The sequence below is a fragment of the Chrysochloris asiatica genome, unplaced genomic scaffold, assembly GCF_000296735.1.
Source record: "Chrysochloris asiatica unplaced genomic scaffold, ChrAsi1.0 scaffold00107, whole genome shotgun sequence".
In the NCBI taxonomy this organism is placed as follows: Eukaryota; Metazoa; Chordata; class Mammalia; order Afrosoricida; family Chrysochloridae; genus Chrysochloris; species Chrysochloris asiatica.
This window is the reverse complement of record NW_006408625.1, coordinates 10,892,984-10,899,486: the sequence shown is the minus strand read 5'-3', so window position 1 is coordinate 10,899,486 and position 6,503 is coordinate 10,892,984.

Genomic DNA, 6,503 nt, shown 5'->3' with positions numbered 1-6,503 from the left:
GGCAGAGTAGTCCAACATGTCCATATATAGGGTACTAGCTACACGGCAGGGTAGTGCAACATTTAAACATACAGAGTTCTAGCTACATAGCAGATGTGCCCAATGGGTCTATTTACTGAGAGCTAGGTACATTCCAGAGTAGTCCTACATGTCCATATACAGGGTCCTAGCTACATGGCAGATGAGTCCAACATGTCCATATACTGAGAGCTAGCTACATGGCAGAGTAGTCCACCATGTCCAAATTCAGGATATTAGCTACTTGGAAAATGAGTCCAACATGTACATATAAAGAGAGCTAGCTATATGGCATCCAAGTCCAATATGGTCATATACAGAGAGCTACCTATTTGGCAGATGAGTCCAACATATCCATGTACAGACAGCTAGCTACATGGAAGAGTAGTGCAACATTTCCATATACAGAGTACTAGCTACATGACAGATGTTTCCAACGTGTCCATATACTGAGAGATGCCTACAGGGGAGATCAGTCCAAAATATCCATGCACGGAGAGCTAGCTATATGTCAGAAGAGTCCAAAATGTCCATACAGAGAGAGCTAGCTACATGTCAGATTAGAACATCATATCCATATACAGAGTTCAACCTACATTGCAGATGAGTCCAAAGTGTTCATATACTGAGGGCTAGCTACATGGCAGATTAGTCCAACATGTCCATATAAAGAGTACTAGTTACCTGTCTAATGAGTCCAACAAATCCATATACTGAGAGATAGCTACAGGGCAGACAAGTCCAATATGTTCATGTACAGAGGGCTACCTACTGGTCAGATCAGGCCAACATATCCATGTACAGAGTTCTAGCTTCAAGGCAGATGAGTCAAACTTGTCTATATACAGAGAGCTAGCTACATGGTAGAGTAGTGCAACATTTCCATATACAGAGTTCAAGCTACATGGCAGATAAGTCCAAATTGTTCACATACTGAGAGCTAGCTACATGGCAGACAAGGCCAATATGTTCATGTACAGAGAGCTAACTACTTGGCAGATCAGTTCAACATAACCATGTACAGGGAGCTAGGTACATGACAGATGAGTCCAAAATGTCCATATACAGAGAGCTAGCTACATGGCAGTGTAGAGCAACATTTCCATGTACGGAGTTCTAACTACATGGCAGATATGCACAACGTGTCCATATTCTGAGAGCTATCTACATGGCAGATCACTCCAACATATCCATATACAGGGTACTAGCTACATGGCAGATGTGTGCAACGTGTTCATATAATGAGAGCTAGCGCCATGGCAGCGTAGTGCAACATTTCCATATACAGAATTCTAGCTACATGACAAATGTGCCTAACGTGTTCATATACTGAGAGTTACCTACATGGCAGAAAAGTCCAATAAGTTAGTATACAGGGAGCTACCTATTTGGCAGAATAGTCCAGCATATCCATGTACAGGGAGCTAGCTACATGGCAGACAAGTCCAAAATGTTCATATACAGAGAGCTAGCTACATGGCAGTGTAGTGCAATGTTTCCATATACAGAGTTCTAGCTACAAGGCAGATGAGTCCAACTCGTCAATATAGAGAGAACTTCCTACATGCCAGAGTAGTGCAATATTTCCATATACAGAGATCTAGCTACATGGCAGATATGTCCAATGTGTCTATATACTGAGAGCTACCTACATGGCAGATCAGTACAACATGTCCACAAACAGGGTACTAGCTACATGGCAGATGTTTCACATGTGTACATTTAGTGAGAGTTAGCTACATGGCAGACAAGTCCAATATGTTCATATACAGAGAGTTACCTACATGGCAGATCAGTTCAACATAGCCATGTACAGGGAGCTAGCTACATGGCAGATGAGTACAAAATGTCCATATACAGAGAGCTAGCTAAATGATAGGGTAGTGCAACATTTCCATTTACAGAGTTTTAGCTACATGGCAGATGTGTCCCATGTGTCCATATACAGAGAGCTATCGACTGGACAGATCACTCCTACATGTCCATATACAGGGTACTAGGTAAATGTAAGATGTGTCCAACGTGTCCATATATTGAGATCTAGTGACATGGCAGACAAGCCCAATATGTTCATCTACAGAGAGATACCTTCTTAGGAGATCAGTCCAACACAGGCATTTACAGAGAGCTAGTTACGTGGCAGATGAGTCTAAAATATCCATATATAGAGAGCTAGCTACATGGCAGACGAGTCCAAAATTTCCATATACAGAAAGCTGGCTACGATGCCGATGAGTCCAACTTTTCTATATACTGAGAGCTAGCTACATGGCAGACAAGTATAATGTATTCATATAAAGAGAGCTACCAACTTGGCAGATCAGTCCAACATATCCATGTACAGAGAGCTAGCTACATGGCAGATGATTCCAAAATGTCCATATACAGAGAGCTAGCTACATGTCTCAGTAGTGCATCATTTCCATATACAGTGTTCATGCTACATGGCAGATGAGTCAAAAGTGTTCATATACTGAGAGCTAGCTACATGGTAGAGTAGTCCAACATGTCCATATAAAGAGTACTAGCTACCTGGTTACTGAGTCCAACATGTCCATATATTGAGAGCTACCTACATGGCAGAACAGTGCATCATTTCCATATACAGATTTCAAGTTACATGTCCTATGAGTCCAAAGTGATCACATATTGAGAGCTACCTACATGTGAGATTAGTCCAACATGTCCATATAAAGAGTACTAGCCACCTGGTTAATGAGTGCAACATGTCCATATACTCAGAGATAGCTACATGGCAGACAAGTCTAATATAATCCTGTACAGAGAGCTAGCTGCTTTGCAGATATTTCCAACATATCCATGTACAGAGAGCTAGCTACATGGCAGACAAGTCCAAAATGTCCATATAGAGAGAGCTAGCTACATGGAAGGGTAGTACAACATTTCCATATACAGAGTTTTAGCTACATGGCAGATGTGTCCTACGTCTCCATATATTGAGAGCTAGCTATATGGCAGAGTAGTCCAACATGTCCATATACAAGGTACTAGCTTCCTGCCTAATGAGTCCTTCATGTCTATATACTAAGAGGTAGCTACATGGCAGACACGTCCAATATGTTCATATACAGAGAGCTACCTACTTGGAAGATCAGTCCAACATAGTCATTTACAGAAAGCTAGATACATGGCAGAGGAGCACAAAATATTCATATACATAGAGCTAGCTACGGGCCAGGGTAGTTCAGCATTTCCATATGCAGAGTTTTAGCTACATGGCAGATATGTCCAATGTGTCCATATTCTGAGAGCTACCTACATGGAAGATCAACCCAAAATATCCATGCACAGAGAGCTAGCTACATGGCAGATTTGTGCAACATTTCAATATACAGGGTACTAGCTACATGGCATATGAATCCAACATGTCCATATACTGTGAGCTAGCTAAATGGCAGGGAAGTCCAATATGTTCACATACAGACAAAGACCTACTTGGCAGATCAGTCCAACATAGCCATGTACAGAGAGCTAACTACTTGGCAGACGAGTCGAAAACCTAAATATACAGAGAGCTATCTACATGGCAGCGTAGTGCAACATTTCCACATACAGAGTTCGGCTACATGGCAGAGGTGTTGAACTTGTCCATAGACTCAGAGCTAGCTACATGGCAGAGTAGTCCAACATGTCCATATACCGGGTACTAGCAACATGGCAGATGAATACAACATTTCCATATACTGAGAGCTAGGTACATGGCAGTCAAGTCCAATATGTTCATATACAGAGAGCTACTGCTTGGCAGATCAATGCAATATATCCATGTACAGAGAGCTAACTACATGGCAGACGAATCCAAAATGTAAATATACAGAGAGCTAGCTACATGGCAGGGTTGTGCAACATTTCCATACACAGAGTTCTAGCTACAAGGCAGATGATTCCAACCTGTCTATATACAGAGAATTATACATGTTAGAGTCGTGCAACACTTCCATATACAGAGTTCCAGCTACATGTCAGATGTGTCCAACGTGATCATATACTGAGAGCAAGCTACATGGCAGACAAGTCTAATATGTTCATATACAGAGAGCAACCATTTGGTAGATCAGTCCAATTTATTTATGTATAGAGAGCTAGCTACATGGCAGATGAATCCAACATGTCCATAAACAGAGCTAGGTACATGACAGAGTAGTGCAACATTTAAAACATACAGAGTTCTAGCTACATGGCAGATTTGTCCAAAGTGTCCATATAATGAGAGCTATCTACATGGCAAGGCAGTCCAAAATATCCATGCACAGATAGCTAACTTCATGTCAGACAAGCCCAAAATATCCATATACAGAGAGCTATTTAGATGCAACATTTCCATATACAGAGTTCTAGCTACAAGGCAGATGATTCCAACTTGTCTATATACAGAGAGCTATACATATTAGAGTCATGCAACATTTCCATATGCAGAGTTCCAGCTACATGTCTGTTGTGTCCAACGTGATCATATACTGAGAGCTAGCTACATGGCAGACAAGTCTAATATGTTCATATACAGAGAGCTACCATTTGCTAGATCAGTCCAACATATCTATGTACAGAGAGCTAGCTACATGGCAGACGAGTTCAACATGTAAATAAACAGAGAGCTAGGTACATGACAGAGTAGTTCAACATTTCCATATACAGAGTTCGAGCTACATGGCAGATGTGTCCAACGTGCCCATATACTGAGAGCTAGCTACATGCAGAGTAGTCCAAAATGTCCATATACAGAGTACCAGTTACATGGCAGATGAATCCAACATGTCCATATACAGCGTACCAGATACATGACAGATGAGTCCAATGTGTCCATATACTGAAAGCTACCTGCATGGCAGAGAAGTCCAAAATATACATGCACAGATAACTAACTTCATGTCAGATGAGCCCACAATGTCCATATACAGAGAGCTAGCTACATGGCAGGTAGTGCAACATTTCCATATACTGATTTCTAGCTACAAGGCAGATGTGTCCAACTTGTCTATATACAGAGAGCTAATGTTAGTGTGTTTTCCTGGCCAAAGAACATTTTAGAAGCTTTGGAAAGCTTGTGTTTGCACGTTTCTTAATGTCACCATCATTCTATCAGTTACAAAGCTCCTATCTCTTTCCCAAAATACGCCTTCATATGCTTTTTGTACCAAGAAGGTTTTCAGTTTCAAGAAAAGGAATTTAATCCTAAATTGAATTCAGTAGCCTTCTTAGAGAGAAGGCTAACAATCCTAAATCTGGTATACGGTAGGAATCTATAAACAATATCTTTTGGTGGACTTACAGGAATCTTGACTCTTTCAATAAAAGTCTCCTAGAATCTTCTTTCAAAGTAATAATTAGGAATGACAGTTTAAGAAACCCACGATTTAACAGGGAAAACTTTTTCACATACAGAAATGAAACCTAAGCTTGCATTACACTAGTGAGAAGGTTTCTTTCAGGTTGTCATGATTTAGGAAACTATTTTTTTGCTGTAACGGCATGATAGAAATAATATGGTTTTAGTGTGTTTTCCTGCCCAAAAAACCTTTTAGAAGTTTTGGAAAGCTTGTGTTTGCCCATTTCTTGATGTCACCATCACTCTATCAGTTACAAAGCTCCTATCTCTTTCAAAAGATGCCTTCAAACACTTTTCGTACCAAGCGAGTTTTAAGTTTTACAAAAATGAATTGAATCTTAAATGGAAATCAATAGCCTTAATAGAGAGAAGGCTAACAATCCTAAATGTGCTGTACGGCAGGAATGTATAAACAATGTCTTTTGGTTGACTTACTGGAATCTTGACTCTTTGAATAAAAATGTCTCCTAGAATATGCTTTCAAAGAAATAACCAGTAAGGAGAGTTTAATGAAACCCATGATTTAACAGGGAAAGTTTTTTCACATACAGAAATGAAACCCAAGCTTGAATTACACTAATGAGAACGTTTCTTTAATGTTGTCATGGCAGATGAGTCCAATTTGTCTATATACACAGCTAGATACATGGCATACTAGTGCAACATATCCATTTACAGAGTTCTAGCTTCATGACAGATGTGTCCATCGTGTCCATATACTAAGAGCTAGCTACAAGGCAGAGTAGTCCAGCATGCCCATATAAAGGATACTTGCTACATGGCAGATGAGTCCAACATGTCCATATAGTGAGAGCTAGCTTCATGCACAGAAGTCCAATATGTGCATATACAGAGAGGTACCTACTTGGAAGATTAGTCCAACATATCCATGTACAGAGAGCTAGCTACATGGCAGAAGTGTCCAAACTTTCCACATACTGAGAGCTAGCTACATGGCAGGGTAGTGCAACATTTCCATGTACAGAGTTCTAGTTAAATGTCAGACAAATCCACTATGTTCATATACAGAGTGCTAGCTACATGGCAGATCAGTCCAACATATCCATGTACAGAGAGCTATCTACATGGCAGAGGAGTTAATCATTTGCATATACAGAGTTCTATCTACTTAGCAGAT